The following is a 21,562-nucleotide window of genomic DNA, read 5'->3' on the forward strand; positions in this document are numbered from 1 at the left end:
TGGACAATGAGCGAGTAGTCCATTAGCCCCTGACTTGATATTATATAGATTGAATATTCAATAACTGTATGGAATGAATGTGTTATAGAAAAGTCGATTTGTTGTCGCTTCAGAGTGACATTCAACTGTAGTAGCCAGGCATTTCTTTCTGAATATACAGCCGATTGGCTATATAATTCAATAACCATTTAAGTGTAAATTTTGTTTATACTGTGGAAAATACTATAGCTTCAAAAAAAATGTGGCAAACAATTAAATAACAGTTTCTTTTAAGAAATCAGATAACATCTATATTAGGAATAATTTTTTAAAATTTTTTCACTGCGAAACATTGGTTATAGATCAGAATGGTTTCACTTGAAAATATAAATTATGCTTTTAGACTCTGGTTAATGAAAGGAGACTCTTAAATTGCACACAGTGATTGCAGAAAGATTTATCTTGATTGATTAGGCACTTTCTCTTTAATAGGCAAATCTTGAATTTCTAATATATGTGTTCAATCTTTAATGTCCAGTGGACCAAAAAGAAAATCATCTCAGATCATTAATTATTAAACTCGACAAAAGCAGGCTGCCGGCGACCTAAATAGCAAATCTATATATATGAGAGCACCAGGTAATGTTTTGACGGCTAGGAAAAAGTTATAGTCTCCAATCTTCGCCACAGAATATGATAAATTACGAATGTGGAAGTAAAGTCGAAAGTTAGATGCACTTCATTTATATAATTGTTATGTTCATTTTGAAGTAGTTTAGGGATCACAAATAGTTTCATTGTTTATCTCCTAAAACACCTAAAATCATAAATTCTCTTCCCTTTGTTTTTAAGAAAAACTTATTGTAAAAATTGTCATTTTCTGTTAGTTAGAAAATTTTTTAGTTATGCTTAAAGAAAAAATTTTTACTTTTCTCAGTGCAATAATTTTTAAAAAGATTCTTGACGTATTTTTTTTTATAAATTAAACTTTATTATTATTATCAGAAAAAATTTCAAGGTTTTGTACATATTAAAATTCGTGGTGAGTTTAAAGTTTCTAAGGTGAACACAAAAAAGATTCAGGAAGAATTGCATGTTTTTAATATATTTCCAAAGGTCGCTGAATGGAAACAATATAAAAATGAAAGTTTAGTTGTGCGGTTGAATTATTAGGAACAATCATGAGTAATTATTTATTGATATTGGATATTTATATTCTTAGTCATTGCAATTTTTCTCTAATTCTACACACATATGGAGATTATAAAAAATACCTCAGAAATTGAAAGAAAGAATATTGACTCGACGCACGTGTCTGTATTTATAATAACAGGGAAAATCGTAATTACCATTAGACGAGAACGCAGTAATGCACTTTATCGGATTTTTTTTATGCTCACGTGCAGTACTTTGCCACACAGTATCGAATATATAACCCTTTCAATAATGAAAACAAAAACAAAAGAAGAAAATTTTAATCATCGAAGAGACTCCAAGAGAAATATCGAAAAACATATGAAAATTGATAACAATCAACCAAAAATTTCTTTAAAATAATTCAATTATTTTTTTACAGTTTTTTTTCAGTATCACTGACAGATTTTCATAGTAGATGATGAATAATAAATCCAGGATGGCAATACTTTACTTGCCAAAAATTGAACACGTTATTGGTTTCAAAGAATTTGAATTTTCTTTTCATACATTCATTTCCATAGAAATTAGTGAATTGAAAATATATACATTAAAGTGGTTTTTCCCAACGGAAAACTAATTGAGAGAAGAAAATGGTTTTTAAATTCTATTTTTGCTTTTATTTTCTACTTATATCTGAAAGAATTCAATTCAATTATTAAAAATAAAATTTTCATAATATTTATTATATTTCGAAAAAATTAATTATTTAAAACAATGTTTATAAAATTCGTATGAAAAATTAAATTATTTTCAAAAATAACAAGATTTTTCACAGAAATTCAATTCTTTTTAAATATTTTAATTAAATTTTTTGCAATAATTCAATTATTTTCATAAATAATAAAATTCTTCTCAGGAATTTAATTATTTTTAAATATTTTAATAAAATTTTTCGAAAGTAATCAATTATTTTAAATACAATGTTAATTAATTTTTTTTTAAATAATTCAATTATTCTTTTAGATTTTAATAAAATTTTTTCCAAGAATTCAATTACTTCGATAAATAAAAAAATGTTCTTAAAAATCTTGGTAAGAATTCAATTCTGTTCGTGAATAATAAAAATTTCTCAGGAATTCAATTATTTAAATTAGAATTTGCATAAAATTAGTTGAAAGAAATGAATTATTTTATAAATATTTAAATTCATTTATTCGCTGCAGGAATTAAATTTATTATCAGGATATGAAAGAAGTGAATATTTTTGATGAAAATTAGGAAAAAGTGAGGAAAATAAAATATAGAATGAAAGTTTCGTCAGTTTTGTAAAGTGGCTAAAACGAGTTTTTTTGGTCGTCAAGTTTAATTTTTCGATAGCTACTTTTTTTTACTACTTTTTTAATATTAATTATCGAGTGCGATGTCTGTAACTAATAGGTGGAGTATTTATTGTTTTTGCGAGACGATAAGACTAGCCGGGAAGACTCGACTACTAATATAATATAAAGAAAATGATTGTTATTGCACATCCTCGTCCGATGGCTCTAATGCAAAAAAGATGAAATGAAAAATCAATTTCCTAGTCGCCAAAGACGTGTATCTTAAATTATATGTATACGTGTGCACAAGTAAACTGCCAGAGACTTGTAGGAAGTTAGGCGCCAAGTAAGTCTTGAGCCCTCGTATTCGTGCAAATGTGATTCACCACAGCACCTGGGGTTCAAGGTAGGGCATTTCACTTGCTAGGGAAAGGTTCAACGAGAAGACTCACCATGAAATACAGTTTATCGATTTGCGGTCGAGCAATTAACTGACCTTGCCTGAAAAAACCGTACGAATCGCATTGCGAATTCTCGCTAACCCACTATTTTTATGCGCACGAATTCCTTTTCCTAGATTGTATACATTATTAATATACAAATATAGAATTTTCTCTTCTTGAATTTTGCGCCAAAACGTTTCTTTAAATTACCGCCTAGAGGGCATGAAAGTTATCTCACAAACGACATCGAATTCATAACTCAGGTTATGGTGAATCTAAAATTGCTTCGTTTCGATTATAAAATTACCTACAATAGTAAATAAATTGTAAATCTGTGAGCAATTCTAGTTGCAACTGCGAATATTGTAAACAACTGAAATTTGTTAAAAATTCTTGAGCGAAGAAAAATAGAGGAACGATAAAAATGCAGGACTATACATACATCAGACAGCAAGATTTAATAATAGTTATCTCTTGAAAGCAATTATAAATTAGTTAATCAAACTCATATATGCACGCGCGTGCACGCATACATTCAGCACTATAATTTTTCACATTCAACCTCAAATATGTATACAAATGCAACCATTGAGCGACTTGAAAACGCATTCCTGACAATTATTTTTTATTCCCAATCAAATATTAACAGCAAACTATACATTAAGGGCATTCTATTTCAAAACGTTCCACCTACAACAGATCACAAAGGGAGCCATTTTTAAACTTTTTGCATTTATTATTTATTTCTGTATTTTTTCGTATAAAAATTTCCCTTTCTGCAGGACTCGAACCAGTGAAAGTATTTATTTTGAGTATTTATTGCGGAGAAGAATTTCATTATTTCTAAAGATAATTAAAATTTTGATGAGAATTTTTAAAAATTTTTGAACATAATTGAATTTCTGCGAAGAATTTTATTACTTTTGAAAATAATTGAACTTTTGCAAACATTTCTAACTTTTTCAAAATTTTCAAAATTATATCATACAATTTACGAACTTTTTGTCCCTTTTCTTTCAAATTACGAACTTTACGAACCTTTTTTTTCAAAAAACGGACAAAAATTGTAAAATACTTTTAAATAAAAGTATTAATTTTCTTTCCGTGTATACTACTGTAAATTAATATACAGTTAAATTAAAAATTGTTTGCTGTCAGATGAAACAATAATTACAGTGTGTAATTTCCATGGAGTGTTCTCAATAGAATAACGTTTTTTTATCTTCATTATAATATTGTTATATATTTATGATACTGGAGCATCGATTTTGTAAGCTATAATACAACGAGTTAATTTTGCTTTAATGAGCAATGGGAATAGAAGAGAAGGGGATAAACTAGCATTAATTTTATAGAGTTATGAAGCGTTAAATGAACAAGGATTAGTTAAATAATTTCCAAAGTTTTCATAAATTTCAAATTATGAGAAACAAAATTAAAAAGCGCTATTAAGAGGGAATTCAAACATCAAACATTGTTTCAATTTATATTTTGCACAATTTTTGCTATTATTTTAACACGGAATGAAAAATAAATATTAAATTTTCAATTTTACAATTTATGAAGAATGCGAGGAAACAAAATATTTTGGTTTTTTGAATGTTTCAAAATGATACCATAAATTTTAATCAATTTTTAATTTGATCCACATTTTTGGTATCAGTTCCATGGATCAGAGTGATTTTTTCATGTAATTCAACATTTTTTTTGGTTTTGACTTGTATTTTTTAAAAGTATTATTTTAAGAATGTGAAATTTAAATAAGAGGGGAAACTGTTTAGAGACGAGAAAATTGATTAATGAGAGACATTCAGTAAAGGATCATTATTCATCATTAGGAAAAGGTATTTCAATTATAACACACATAATGAAACTTTGGCTAAACTTCCGTAACATTTAACAGTAATATATATATAGTATATTTGCAATTTAATATTTCAAACTTTTGTATATAAATAAATTTTCTTACAATTAGTCATTTAACTTCATTATTTTCGAAATTTTTTTTATGCAATTTGCTGTAAATGATATGTTTAATGTATACGTATACATATATTATGTAGGTAGGAAGTTAAGACACGGATTTTGAGTAACCAAATATGAAGCTTGAAATAAAGGAAAAGGTCAACAACTGTGATTTTGAAATATATTTTGAAATCTTGCAATCGTTCGTATGTCAAATTTTTAAAAGATCTAAATTTAGAGATTGCTACATTTTGTAGTTTTCGTGCTTCGCGACGATGTAGCAATTGATATTTTTATTGTAGTGTAATAATCAATGTTGCTTCCTTATGATATGCAAATTTTCAAACTCGATTTCTTCATTTCGCTCTAGGTTTTTTTGATCTTGGGAATAAATACTTACACTTATACTTGTTTCAAATAATTTTTATTTAAATAAAATTCTATTTTGAAATAAATTTTATTATATACTCGAACCTTCCTATTTTTAAATACTGAAAGTTAACTTTAAGTATTTAAATAGGAATTGAACCATTTAATTCATTTAAATATAAATTATTTGATCCAACTAAATATTTGTTTGATTTGACAAGTAACGCGGTTTATTTTGAAATTGTTTTTCAGAGTAATTAGTAAAATACTAAGTTAAATGACATTTTATTTTTGTTATTCTGCCTTCTGAATTCCTTTCTAAATTCGCCAGCAATCGATTTGGTAATAGGAAAGCAGTATAAAAATCAGGAAATTGAAGGGAAAGTCTGAAGGAAATTAGTATAGGGTTTGAAAAGTCGACTTTATGATACACATATATTATCGAAATTTTTCTTTTTAGTGTATTGGTACCTACGTGTATATAATTTAATAGATCCGTAAGTTCCAATTTCTGTATAATATTCATGTAATAAAACGTCGCGAAATATAAAAGGAGTGAAAGGACCCCACATGTAATCAAATGCCTTTGAAAGTCTATTTTAGGAAGTGCATTATTACAAATTATTATCATTATTTATTACCAATTATTTCCATTATTAATTACCAACTTACAATTATTACCATTGCAATGAGCTAAATTTTCATGTTGTTTTTCTTTTCTGTAATATTATAATCCGCGTTTATCCCTGAGAGATGAAAAAAAGTTTTCTAATTTTTTATTCATCTTGTGTAATACTGTTGATTTTTTATTGCTTTCCGTTTTAATGATCGTCAATATTATATGTTCAGGAAGGAAGTGATATATACTCAGTGACACTTGAGTCTGTAAAAAAGTACGTTGTCCACATATCAATGAGAAATTTTGTCAAACATTTCATTCTGTCGAACATTTCCACTCTGTATCGTAATTTCTTTTCTTAGGAGTTTAATTAAAATATTTACATTCTTCGTTTTGTGTTTGTTAGGGAAAAAATATTTCCATACTAGCGTCGACTAATAAAGAAAACAAACAAGATGTACTCGTTTCGTAAATAAATGTATAGTTGATAAAAATATTTTTATCGAGAACCGGTTTTATGGTCGAATGGTATTAGTAATGGGAAAGCAATCTGATTTTTCTATTTGAGAAGCACATAATTTTTATTATAGTATGCCATCTGTTGTAATTGGGACAATTTTGTGTTTTCAATGAACCTGATACAGACACCCAATTAATTTTGGAAATAAAATATTTTTCATGATGCTCCAACTTGCAGTTAGTTATCAGCACCAACTTAATTTTTCAAAACTTTGTTGGTCTTAAAAAAGTTTCAGCTTCATTTCTCGTTGTTTTTTAGTTTTTGTTCGATCTCAGTGTATTATTGCGACTCACTAAAAGAAACTCAGATCTTAGCAGGAATGTCACAAAAGGGACAAGGCTATTTCCCTTCAGTTTAGGTGTATTTAAAAATTAGTAAAAATCAGAATTAGAATAAGTAAATAATGGTGTAAATTGTATAGTGTTGATTTGGTTAATATGCAGAGAGTAAATTAACATCGTTTCCCCATTGGAACTTGAAATCATTGTAGTACACACTGAGAGTGGAGATTTGATTTAGGCTCGTGGAATTACTGAGTAACAATAGCGTGGATATTCATAGGGGCAACTATAAAATGTGGGAGAGGAACTCGATGAATAACTGTAGCAACAGTGGCACAATGCACAGAACATATATAATTAAAAGATAAATCCCACGATATTTATATATGAATGCTCTTTCTTCACGTACTTAATACAAATATCTCCTTATTCCTTTCTGTTTAATCTTTAATTGCATATTTTTTCCATTATTCCCCCTGTTATTATATTAAAAACCACCATTTAATACTATATGTATTTATTGGTGATACATTTACTATCATTTCAATCCCAATCAACAGTAATGATCGGTTTAATTATTTTAACTCTTTGATTCAATGAAAAGAGTTTTAATGAGTTTCAAAGCATAATGTAATTGATGTGATGATTTTTCTACTGCAGTTTCTTTATTTCTATTTCCATAAATAAATAAAAGAAGTCGCGATAAAAATGAAATAGCAGACTAATAGTAGTGATCATGAGAGTAGCTTCCGTATGATATACTTTACTGGTCTTGAAACAGTTTCCCTATTTTGGTCTCTTTATCAGAAACTTTCTGTCCTTCCGCTCTTTTTTATTATCACTTTTATTTGCTCTCTCGTTTCAAATTTCATAAAAGAGGAAAGAATCGAAATGCTTCTTTGTGCCTGAGATCGATAAGTCAACATGTTATCTCCAGACGTGCAATGTCTTTTTAGGTTCCTTAAACTTTTCCAACAAACAATTCTCTCTGTTTCTTTTTAAACATTGAATTTTTGCTACTTTTCCCATTTTTTCTATTATTAAAAGTTTTCTACAGAAATACATATTTATTTCCGAATATTCGTTTTCCAACGAATCATTTTAAGGAATTAGAACTAGAATTAGAATCTAGTATTAAAAATTCTACTGAATGTTGTTTTTTGGACAATGGGTTCACTCTCTTGAAATTGAAATTAAAACAAAAGAGAAACATTAAAATAGAAGTGATAAATGCTAATCATTACATTATTTCTTATTAAAAGGGTTGAACATGACTCGCGAAAGAATGCGTAATAATGAAATGCATCAACATTTGCGCTGAATCACTATAATCGCTATATTGATATCACGACTGTGGGATTTCTAAATTAGTACCGATGCGATGCCTTAACAATGTCTCTTTATATGACTTACTTAGTTATTTTCGAATTCAGAATAACATTTATCCGCGATGATTATTCTTTTTTTTATGACCTTTAAACGCTTACGAAAACATTTATTCTCAATGATTGTTTATATTTCAGATTTTCTCCACACATTCCATTGTATTTTCAAGATATTTTCAATTTTATTTACTGTTTGCGAATAAAATGAATGTGCTTTTAAATACAAAATACCGTGATGATTATTACAGCTTTAAAGAATATTTCCTCTCTAAATTAAGACTACTATGCTGTAGACTGTTAATTGACCATGGCCTGGAATTAAATATTTTCTTCTTTTTCTGAATCTGCAGCTTTTTTTAGAATTGGTTGTTTAATTTTTTGATTCTTAATTATTTTTTCAAAACTCGGTTCAAAAAAGGGAGAATAATGTGCGTTAGATGCTTTTTGGGAATTTGCTCTTTTGATGTATTTAAGGAGTTGAAAAGAGGAGAGATTCCTAATGTCGAAACAAATATTGCGAGAGATGTATCCAATTTCAGAAATAGTTTCACGGATGAAGCACGAATAATGGTCAATTAGGTAAAAATAATGGAAACTCGAATCATGAGTATATATAGACGAAAAGAGTGTATTATAGTTTAGAAATGATAAAATTCAGAATAAGATAATCAAGTGATTTTCCGACTGAAAGAGTACAATTAACAATTCTAATTTGTTGAGTTAATAAGGTGGGTGGAGTACAGGCCATAATTTGTGTCAGGTGCACGTAGTACCTGTGCCAATGTGGACTTTAACGAAGAATACAATACACCTGTAGCATTAAAATTCTCTTTCAGGGACGTTCCAGTCTGAAGAACTTAAGTTCACAGGTTTCCAGGTTCAAGGCTTTTTGGTCCAGGGTCATGGGTAAATTTTCAAAGCTGTTGTTCTTGAATCGTAACATTGCATCTTTGTTTCCTAAAGTCAACTTCCCCTGCCCACTTGAGAATCACTTCCCCTCACTTGACTATTCTTGAATACCTAATATTGAGTTAATTTTTATTTTTCTCTTTTTAATTTTTCGAACATAATGACTAGACCAATAATTATTTATTAATTATTGAGAGTAGTGGAAAAGCAGTCAGATCTACTAGAAATTTTCTTCGAGTTTACGGTGAAAATTGGGAAAAATTTTCTGCCAATAAATAACAAATGTCTAATGATTCAACTAATTTTTCAAGAACTGTTTAAACGTCATCTATAGAAGATGATTTATGAGCAGTTTTCACATTCCATTCTTTACAGTATGTTAAAATAGTTGCCAATTTTCATCGTATTTCTGAAACAATCAACGAGAACGATGTATGCAAATTTTTGCCGCACATGAAGTCACTGTTTATATTTAAAGAAAGAGTCACGCGAAAGTTGCGAACTCAGCTTTTTGATAACACAAAGTGATGATATATGCTATATAAATATTGCTCTTATTCAAAATCGAGTACAAACTCTAAAGATCAAACATGCAGTCAGACTCATAGCAAAAATTGTAATTTTAATTATCATTATGCCTATACCAATGACTAAATCCGTATATCTCGAATTACAACATTGACCTCGAATTTTCTCCTTGCATAATATCCATAATGAAATGAACTCTTTGTTTCTGGATTCTCTGGATTCTTTGGATGATATAAGTTATTAGATTATCAGATAAATTATAATTTTGAAAATTTTGATGATGCTAAATATAAAAGTCGACAGTCGACACTGGGAAGACATAATATTAAAGTAGTGAATGCTAACATCTCGAGTCATCGATCTGGCTTGTTCGCAACCTGAGTTGTCGATTCAGTCGGACGTGACTCATGTCGAGCAAATGGCACTGCATCCATCTCTCATTCTGGCATTACACTATCAACCATTTATGGTTGTCATTTCCTGGTTTATTGCACAGGTCATCGACGGTTCAGTCTGGCTTTCAGTCAATGAAAAATTACTTCTCCATCAGGATATAGAGCCAATACTAACATTCATAAAGGAAGGATAGCAGAAAATGTACTCTGCACCTGACAATGAGATCAAAAGTTTTATATTTCCTTTTATAGTCCATTCACATTCTGCGGGAATAAAACCTTTATACTTCTAATCAAAGAATAGTTCTCAGATTTTTATAACACAATACCTGACACTAATTTCTGCATTTTTGAGAAGACTTTATAAATTTTTAAACACGAAAAAACAAACATAAAACCTGTGCTATCTTATTAATTTTTTATGTCAGCTACAAAGTATTAATAGTACAAGGTTGCCACAGGTCAGGAAATTCTGGAAAAAGTCAGGGAAAGTAGAAATGGTCAGGGAAATCAGGAAAAAAAAATTTAATTTTTGTGGCAACTCTGATATTAGTCGAACATAAAATAAATGCAGTGCATTTGATGATGTCTAAACTAATTTTCAGAACAATTTTTCTTCTTATGCAATCTTGAATTGAATTTGGAATTTGGAACTTATAGAAAAGAAGGTTATTATTTCAAGTTTAAATAAGGTTTATGCAAAAATCTACAGTCATAGGATGATCTATAGTCATGTTTTCAGATGACAATTTGCAAAGTACTTCTGGTAAATACGCATTAAAATGACTGTACGTACGTGTTGCAAAGGACGAGATGACTATAATGTGGTTGAAATATCAGATTCCTCAGTCGAGAGTCGTTATCGCAAAAACTGAAATCTACACCAATGGAGCAATTCATGCATAGCTCAGGGACAAGTTTGAAATTTTTAATCACAACTGCATCTCTTGCAGGAATATTCAGGAGAAACTTAATTTAATTTTTTCTTAAAAACTTCAATTTTTTTGGGGGTGTCAAATCATTTTTAAAGTGCGAATCAGAATATTTATGTATGAAAAAGTCAAATGCTTTTAAATCAGGGGAAACAAAGTCAAAAGTGCCAATAACTCTAAAAGAAAAGAACTGATCACTATTCATTAAATTCTATCATTCCTCAATGCAAGAAGATAAAAATTTGTTTAGTCATCTAATTTTGAAAACCTCGAAAACTCGCGCAAGGAATTTTCAAAACTTGAAAACGTAGCAACTTTGTTATAATTATCAGAGTAATTATTAAAATAAACACAAATGACACGTAATTACAACTTCTTAAAATTAGAGAAACCTGAAATGAGAATGAGTCATAAAAAGTAGAAATATACATTTCTTACTCTGTTTAATTCCAAGTATTATTGAAAGGTTTCATAGGAAATACGCACACGTTAGAATATTACATAATTTCTACATAACGATGAGACATGGAGGAATAATAAATATTACATGAGTAGTACGTTGAGTCAAACATGTTTTACTATGAATGGGCTCAACAAGGTGTTATAGATATGTGATTAGCAATATCGAACTTATTACTTTCTTTTCTGTCCATAAAGTTTATATACATGATGAGTCATCGTCTCTTTCGCTATCGTGACAAGTTCTTTTTTTCTCAGATTGGTTTTTTATTCACGAAAAGATTAACAATAAAAATTTGTTTTTGTAATTAATTTGATGAATTTCTCATCACTATTCTCTATGTACGAAATTTATGATGCTCATGGGAAGCGACCTAGAAAGTTTCTTCAGTTGAAGAATTTATCGAGAGTTTCCAATATCTTGATAAAAAGGAAATAAGTTATTTTTAGACTTTGCTATATATATTTTTTTCCCCATGAGACACATTCAATGCCTATCTATATACGTACATGCTAACGTTAATAAATAAAAAAAGAAAACTGTATAACGATGATGTGAGAAAGAGTCTTAAATCTATTGGCCTTTTTTTAACTTTCTTTTGTGTTGTTTTCTAAAAATTGGCAAGTAATTTTCAAGGCGAGAAAGGAAAGAAGAAACTAAATGTTCTGTATTAGATAAAACTTTTCATCCTATTCTTCTTAACTTTTAATACAATCTCTTGAAATCATTTATCACTGGAAAATTAGGGAATTTTACAAAAAAAAATCATGTGGAAATTTTTAATAAGCAAAAATGAAATTTTTATTTAGGATTATTTAGATGTTTTTTATTTCTTCATGTTTTATAATAATATTCTTGTTATTGAATATCAAATTTTTGAATATCTTAATTTCTATAAAAAACAATGATTAAATATTTATTTAAAAATGAAATTATTAATGTTGTGGAAGAATTTTTGTTTTCAAAACCTGGAAAAATTCCGTTTTTTCAACATGGAAAAGTCAGGGAATTTGAAAAGAGCAAAAGCGTGGTAACCCTGTCTATGAAATATTAAAGAAGCACAAGTTACAGATGATTAAATTAATGCTGAACGATATACTTTCTGGTGTAATTTTAACATAAAAGGTTCCTCTTGCAAGTACGTTAAGTCCGCTTAGATTATTTGATCTCTAGGAAGAATTCAATTTGCTCACATTTCGAGATATGATGTGAATTGTATTTCTCGATCTGTACCACAGAATACTGGCCATTTTCCTCAATGTGCACTTTGGAGATTCGCCTCGGCCGTTTTAGCGCCATAAAAGAGGTTCATTTCCTAAAATAATTTAACATTATGTCCAATGATTGCACAAAATGAACTTTCGGGAATACTATAAGCCTTCACATTCGCCCTATACCCATAGATTCTCATTCCATTTTGGGAGAAGTGCCAATAAACTTCTTGCATCACTAATACTTATTCGATATGCTCAACATCTTTTTTCTTTATCAAAATATTGTTCGAATTATTTTTAAACCGGATCGACTTTATGCCTTAAAGTCCTACTCTCAAGAAACTAACAAAATGTACAATAAATATTAAGTTAATTATTGAGAATGAAACCCTCCGTTCTGTTTAATGTTACTTCCATAACATTAATAAACAGAAAATTTGATTCTTGTTACTTATTAAAAATTTTATTTTTTAAAAATTTGTAATCTTCTTGAGTTAAAGAAACGATTTTCTATAATTAAACACCAGGGTCTAGAGATCCGTTTGGTGTTGCCTTTTTTATGGATTAACGGATCTCGGAAATAAGATGAGGGAAAAAAGAAACACTTTGAAAGATGCATCTGCGATATACATATGTGTATTATGTAAGTGAACGTGGAATGCATTCGATAAGTAAACACTTTTCTCAGTTCCCATACTACAGACTACACTCTCTATCCCTTCAAGTTTTGACATCACTTTCGTCTCGACATGTGAAACATTCATGTGTTACATTCGCTGTATACAGCTACCACGGCTACCACTATAACCCCAAAGAAACCGAAACCATATCGTCTATCGATATCAAGTATCAAACCACGAACCCTTTTCACAAGATTCTAAACTTATCACAAAAAATGTAAAATAGTTCGATATACATGGAAAACGACTTACAATCTCAATACCTTTGAATTTCGAAAATACAACTAAGACTGTAGTTGTTGCACAAACTACAATAAGATTTTGTAGTGTTTTTCTAATTCTTTTTTATGAATTTAATTTTTTTTAACATTTTTTTTAATTGATTTTAGTAAAATCAACTGCAGAACATTGTTAGCATAATCAAAAAAGAAATTAATTGAACTACTTTCCATGATGGTAGTTGAATTTTTCGACTAAATTTTGTTCAGTGTTTGTACCTGAATGTAGTGGAAAATATGAAAGGAAGAAGAAAATCTGTTTTGTAGCAATAGGTTGTAAACCAATGTCATGCCGATTTGTATGCATTTTCATGAAATAAGGAAAATATTTTTCCGGTCGTAAGAAAGAAAGGAAAGTTGTGATTCATTAGGAGAGGAAGGGAAGCAGTAGTCTACCTGGGAGAAGAGAAAATAAAGAGGCGAGGGATGTTTGTGAATAAGTGCAGACGAAACGGTATAAATAGGACTGACAAACGTGATCTTTGTGACGTTTTTAGCGGTAAAATTGTATTGGACGTGAGTGGTGCTTCCAATTTATTTCGTCGGTCATCATCACAGGAACCGATGCCACGGCAAGTGTCTGTCTAATTTTTGGCACGACTTTAAAAATCATGACGTTTTACGAGACGTGGCATATCTTTCAAAAGACTTTATGCCTCTCACGTGTTTTCTCCGCACTTTACACATAATTCTTATACAAGTGTTACTAATCTCATTAAATCCAATTCAGCGTTTAGTTTTATTTAAATTAACTTCAATTTTTACCCTCCAACAAACCATTACTACTGCTACTTATGCTACTGTACTAAAAATTAATTAATTACTACTAAAATTCTAATTTTGTGAAGAAAATTTTTTTACCAACAAAGCTATATTATTTTTTTTAATAACTTAATATATACGCATTTGTCGCTATATGCGCAGGGAATAGTTTGTAAAGAAAAATTATCCATTAGAATAGATAGTGATAATGATGATGAATAAATGAGGTGCAGGCAATTATTGTCAAATAAACATGAAATTCGCATTTTCGATTCATCATATAATAAACGTGCAGCGTTGTTCGTTGTTGAACATACCACAAGCAATTTGTATTAAGTTCTGCACTCCTTTTCACGTTTATTGTACTTTATGTGCTTATTATACGATTTGAAAATTTCGTAATGCGCTAAAATTAGGTGTTGGTCGCCTTTTCTCTCATGTGCTCCGCGAACATATAACACTTATTTTCATTATGTTGGCGTAATTTACAAAAATAGGTGCGAAAAGCATAAAAGGAGAGACGTGACACATTGTTAAATTAATATTATTATAAGTGATCCACTTATTATATTAATAATACGATGAAAAAAAATTCAGTTGATTACTTTTTTATTATCAAATAAATATTTACTAATAATTTTTATTCAAATCAATTAAAATGGTATTTGCTTCAAGTACAGAATTTATTGATACAAATTTAATTTATTTGACATAAAATTTATTCGATTCAAAGTAAATATTTATTTGATAATCAGGGCTCGAACTAATTATTTAATTTCAAATGTCGATTACAATTTACTTTTTATTAATTAGTTGGCAATTGTGTACATAATAATGTACAATTTCAGAAGTAAATGTAAATTTTATCCTGCTAATAACCTCATGAGAGTGAAAAAAATGAAAAAAAGAGAGAGGGAAAGAGAATCAAAAACCCGTTTTTGCATGTGCAGCTGCTGCATTTCTATGCAGAATATATTTAAAGACATGATATATACGAAAATTAACAATCACTTTTTAATTATATAGATTTTATTTAAACCACTTTTAATTTATTTGAATTAAATAAAATATTTATTTTATTTGTCTCAGAATCTACTGAATTATTTTTTGGATAAACATTTTATATTCGTTATATAAATAAAACTTTTGTTTGAACCAAATAAAATTTATTTGAACAAAAGAAAATACTTTACTTGAACCGAATAATAAAATTTTGTCGATTCTGAATAAAATATATATCTTTTGTTTGTGTGTAAGGGAGCGTGGATATCAGAAAACAAAATTGAAGAAAGAGAATAAAAATATATTGAAATACCCAGTAGCATTAACCCCTTTCGCAATTCGTAAATTCTGTAAAATATTACATATATTTACGAGTGACCATGAAGTTCGATCGACTTTTAAATCAATGACGTATCTATATTGGTATCTTAGAACATGTTTTCGACATGTAAATGATCTCATTTTGAACCGCTAGTTATTACAATCGATATACATACATATATTTCTAATTTACGAGCCTGACTTACGACAATATTGGCCCCGAGAGGTGAATGTAGTATTTTTGACTGGCAACTTGCAGGGAAAATCATATATTATGGTTGTAAATGAAACAAATTCTTCATTTATGCATTCAAAATTTTATATTTTTTTATATCAACTCTTTTGGTTTTTATCGTTTTTATATCGTTTTAGTTTTGATCGTTTTTATACCGTTTTACATACTTTTAGATTTTATTTATTTAGTATTAAGAAGCTTAAAAAAATGGTCTTAGAAATATATTTAAACTCACGTTATGAAATAAATTATATTCTTCTTTTTTATGAAGAAATTATATATCAGAGCAATCAAGTTATATACTTTCATTTTTGAGAACAATTTTTACGACATTTATACGCACATCCAGTTTGATTTTTTTCGATATTTTAATGGAAAATGTCAGATATTCATTTAAAAGTCACTTGCAACTATTCGTAAGTAAATGACAATATATTTTTAAAATTCCTTTCAACTCGTTTATATATTAATTAATATGAAAGTTCTAACAAGTTTTTTTGCGCAATTTTTATATTTTACTTGCAGTAACTAAGAAATTTACACAATTACTTATAATAGACAATTTTTATACAGTCAGGTCTCGCCAAGTGTCGTTTTCAGTAAGTGTCATGACTCACAAAGTGTCATCGTTCAAGACCCAACAAGTGTCACTTTTCCCACTTTTTTTTACCCTCTCCAATGCTAAAAATGGACTTCCCCAAACCGGTTTGCAACATAAACCAATGAAATGGCCACTTTTATTAAAGGGGCGTGGCTTAGGCCACTGACACTTACTGAGACAGACGGTCTCAAAAAATTCCCATTGACGACACTTAGCGAGACCTGACTGTAGATATTAATTAATTATATAATTATTAATATAGAAAAAGGTTTTTAAATATTATTATGTTTTTCCTATTTTGAATTTCGCGCCAATGCAGTTCTTAAAACTACCGCCTAGACGGCATGAAAGTTCTCTCACAAGCGATGAATGAATGAAGCGAATATAGAGTAGGTCATGAATCATGCTATCAAAACAAAACGAAGAAGAAAATTAAAGAAAATTGTTTTATAAAGTAAATTAATTATAATTAATTACAATTGAACTAATTATTGAATTAGTTATTAATTAATTTAAATAGTAATTACCATACTATTTTTTATTTATTTATATACTCGGGTTAAAAATAAAACAAATATTTTTTAATACATTAAAAAGTAATATTAATTCAGATCAATTGAAAATATTCTCTATTCTATTTTCTGTTTGGAAGATTATAAAAATACTCGAATGAATAATGATATTCTCATGAAAGAATTATATTATTTTTAGCTGATGAAAGAAAAGCTTTAAAATACTCAAGAGCATACTTTTATATTCTTTGTAAAAATAAAGATTAAAATATATATCTATATGGTTTTAAAGAAGGAAGTCGAGGAGATTGTAAAAAAGTGCCTTCTATTTTGTTCGTTTCAACACACATGGAAAAGGGGTTATATTTAGAGAGTGGATGCTACACATAAACTTCTGTTGGAAGGACCGTAAGGGTGTGTCCAATATACAGCAACCAAATTACTTGGGTGCGACTCACTACCCCTCCTCTCTCATCGACTAAAGTCTAAAGCTGCTCTTTTTCCATTAAATACGAAAAATAACCATTTCGTTCTAAACCAGACTGGGGAAAAAATTAGAGGAAGAAACGAAAACTTATGAGACGCTCAATATTATTCCCTCCTTAATTTTTCCTTGGAAAAAAAATTTAAGTAATGATTTTACTTTTAATTTCATTTAACCTCTAAAATAAGAATTATTTACAATTATTTATTTACTTATTTATTATTGTAATGTAATTTATAATACTTACTTTATAACTGAAACGAATCAACTTTATATTGACCAACAAGATTCACACTTTATACTGCTTGTGAGAGAGTTTTCATTTCGTCTAAGCGGCAATTTCAAGAACTATATTGGCGCAAAATTTAAAAAAAGAAATATTTAATTAATAAGCAACTATAAAAAATAATTTATTATTTATTTGATTAGTTAATATTAACCCTAATATTAAGTAGTTTAATAGATAATAAAATAATTTATTCAATTCATGTGGAAATTAATAAAAAAAATAAGTAAATAAATAGTTTTTAATTACAATTTTTCTTCTTTACATTAAAAAAAATTTATTTTCCTCAAATCATCGTTCTACACAGTTATTAAAATTTTCAACTCTAATTAAGTAGAGGAAAATTGCCTGCAACTGTTTTTGAGTAAAGAGGATAAAATCTCAAGTACGACACAGTATAGGCACGATGTGAAGAACCCACAGGGAGGATTGCTTAAACATTCATTGGACTCAACGCAACCTAATTCTCCCCTATTCATTCAGAAAAGGAAAAAAACATTTTTTTTTGAGGAAAAAATACAAGCCCCAGGACGCAGAATAAACACAAATATTCTTATCAAATTAATTTACAGTAAATAGTTGCTGACTTTTTATTAGTTTACAATTAGGGAGTCAAAAGATTTATTACACAATAACAGCAACCCTAGTTTATGTAAAAATTCTCCTCCTTGGAAAATTTGAAAGAAACTTTACTTGAAAAGAATAATTTTCATCTCGATTGATAATTTCTTTTTTTAATCCTTGAGGAAAAAGTGTTTTTTATAAAGTAGTTTTTATTTTAAAAGAGTATTTTTTTTATTTTAAAAGATTAGTTTTTATAAAAGAGTATTTTTTATTATAAAAAAGTACTTTTTACTATAAAAAGAAAAGATATAAAATGGTGGTTTGAATTCTCCACCTGAGAACGCCAAGGTCACCACCAGGTGGCAAGAGAAATTCCAAAAAAGAACTCCATTGCCATCTACCGGTGACCTTGGCGTTCTCATGTGGAGAATGTCATCTCCATGATGAATCTCAAGTTATTCGCTTCTAATTTTATAAAAAGCCAAGTTTTTCGAAACTAAACTTTCCGGAAGTTGCAGATTTGGTAAAGATAGATTCGGTGAATCGGCGTTCGGAAAAAAACGTTTCTATAAATTAAAAATTCGGTCGACATTCGGTAAGGAAAAAGTTCGGGAATACAGTGATAGGATGATCATAGTAATCACAGTTGCAACATAAAAAATACGTGAAAGTAGATACTTCAGTGAAAAAATACCATCGATTTTAACGCCCCCTCAAGTATTTTTTTTTTTTTTTTTTTTTTTGATAAAATCTCGTGTATTATGATGACTTTTAGACATTCTTATTAATGTGTTACATGTGTGAGGTGACAGTTTGAGTTTGCATGTAGAATGTGCGTTAAAGGGGGGCCCATCATTCGATTAATGTGCTTTGAACACGAAGCTGGAAACGGCATTTGCCTTCATAATACGAGGTCATCGTCGAATAGTCTCTGTCTCTACGACGTGACGCGTCATCGACAATATTCTACAATTTACAATTTCGCACTGTGGTGGGCGCCTAAACGCGTTTAACTCATGATATCAGGGACAAGTATTCAAGCCGCCCATATATAGTCACACTTATTTTCTTACTTTTTTTATTATTTCAGTGTAGTAATTATTTATAACACTTTCAATCTTATGGTTAAAGACCTTTTTTTACTTTGCTTTCAGTTTTAGTGGAATTTTTGGACCAACCGATTGTAACCGATTATTAATTATTCGATTATTAATATCAAAAAAGGTTTTTAAATATTATGTTTTTCCTATTTTGAATTTCGCACCAATGCAGTTCTCGAAACTGCCGCCTAGACGGCATGAAAGTTCTCTCACAAGCGGAATGAAGCGAATCATGCCGGTCACAATTTATTGTTTTACATACGTTTATCTTTCGTTTCTGGTAGAATTTTTTCAAAATTTAGTTTTTTTCATTTATTATTATAATTCTATTACGTGTAACTTTTATTATTTCGCAATGCAGAAAGTACTTTTTTTCTCTCTCAAAAATAATCCGAAAGGCGCACATCATAAAGCGCAGCGGTAAACGTAATATTTGTGAATCGAAAGAGCAAATAATAATATACAATATAATTGTTTTGAAAAAAAGGTTTTTTTAATGATAGAATATATTTCCGTTATTTTGTGATTTTAACATCGTGATCGTTACGCCATCGGTCTTGGTATGTGAAGCATGGTTTAATCGGAATTGTTCTTCCGGCAGCAAACGAGTCGACGGTTTAAAGTACATTATTGTTTTCTCTTTCTCTCTTACTTTTGACGCATTTTATCAAATAAATCTCTCGTTTCTTTGGAAACAAAAAATTTGTTTAATTTTATAAAGAGAAAATTACAAAGGGGTTTCAGGTGTGCAAAACTTTTCCAAACGTATGAAATTTCTAGAAAAACTTTGGTTAAATATGATGTAGCATGGTTAACCAAAGTTTCTTTTAGAAATTTTGTAATATGAAGTAATAGCATTTTTAACCAAAGTCTTTTCTAAAAATTTTGTACTTTTAATTAAATAAAATTAGTTCTAAAAATCCACTATAGAGCTTTTTTTAGAGTAGATTTTAATCGACTATAATTATAGCAGAGTGCATATAAAATCTGCATCAATTATTATTAGAATACTTTACAAGAAATCTTGCGCTTTGAGCGCAGAGATAATACAGAAGACATATGTTTCATATCATTTTAGGTCGAATCATGTTCACTGTTGCAAAATTCGTTTCTTTTTTTTTAGAAAGATAGAAGCAACATGGCTTTCGTGTTTGTAATTTTTAAAAAAAGTTTATTATTAAACTGTTGAAATAATGATTAACTTAATAATATTTTATGCTTTGTGACGCTCTCCCAAAAAATTGTAAGATATGTTTATAATTTTTGGAGTAAAAATACTTTCAATCTTCCTTAGATCCGTAATATTTCATAACAACTTCTTGGGAGGTTGTCACATTTCGTTTTTACAAAATTAAAAATCCATAAGTGCTTCTTGTTTTTGTTACAGATCACTGGCGGTAACTAAATTCATTTTTCGATCGACTCAAAATTCTGTAAATACTTTTATCGATAAGGGTAGATCAGCAAAAACGGTAAGTGAGTCGTTTTAAAGTTCTTGAACGCGCGATGCAGGCGGACATAACGTTATGGAGTCAACAGAAAGTTAAAGAAAATATTGAAACTGTATTTCAATAGCTAAGTATGAATAAACGAACGTTTATTTATATTTTTGGGTATTATTTGTGACCATCAAGTCCTGGTCCTATGATCCTGAATCTCCAAACGCGGCGTTCAAAGTAATTTTTATTTTATTATAGAAAAATTCTTTGTTCTCCACTTGAGAACGCCAAGGTCACCACCAGGTGGCAGGAAAAATTCCAAGAAAGAACTCCACTGCCATCTTGCGGTGACCTTGGCGTTCTCAGGTGGAGACTCAAGTTGTTAGTCAATATTCGTAATTCGTAATTTATGAATAGAATCAGTTTTAATAACTGAATACAGTTTTAAAAAATAGTGGTTTTTTCAAATAGTTGTAAATGGTGAAAATAGTGTGGTGCGAAGATTCGAGATGCAGAATAACAAAACATAAACATGAAAATATTGAGGATTTATAAATAAACCCATCTTGGATATTTGCGGTGCATTCGTTTCGGTCATTGTACTCGGGAGAGAAGTAGGTATTACAACGTACAGTGCACTGTCATAAACGTAATGCAAACCTTTCTTTTATTTTCAGTTGTTGTTACTTCAGTCCTGTTGGACGTTCTACGAAAATGTCTGTGGAATGCGTGGAAGAGGTCAAGGCTCACTGACTTTCAGTAATTGGTGAAGGATAGAATGGATGGATCTTGCATCACGTGCTCGGATCACGCATCTGACCGTAGAGAGTGTGTTTCACGTAT

The 21,562-nt window shown here is 29.2% G+C and overlaps 1 protein-coding gene across 1 annotated transcript in view; it reads left to right on the plus strand.

The window, feature by feature from the left end:
• LOC122504256 (ATP-dependent RNA helicase DDX54) overlaps window positions 1–20,886 on the plus strand; it is a 38,197-nt gene extending 17,311 nt beyond the window's left edge. Inside the window, exon 12 of the mRNA XM_043615270.1 lies at window positions 20,668–20,886. The gene's annotated coding sequence lies outside the window, so the exon portion shown is untranslated. The remainder of the gene's footprint in view (window positions 1–20,667) is intronic.
• The last annotated feature ends 676 nt before the right edge of the window (window positions 20,887–21,562 follow it).

This window comes from Leptopilina heterotoma, unplaced genomic scaffold, assembly GCF_015476425.1.
Source record: "Leptopilina heterotoma isolate Lh14 unplaced genomic scaffold, ASM1547642v1 Lhet_286, whole genome shotgun sequence".
NCBI lineage: Eukaryota > Metazoa > Arthropoda > Insecta > Hymenoptera > Figitidae > Leptopilina > Leptopilina heterotoma.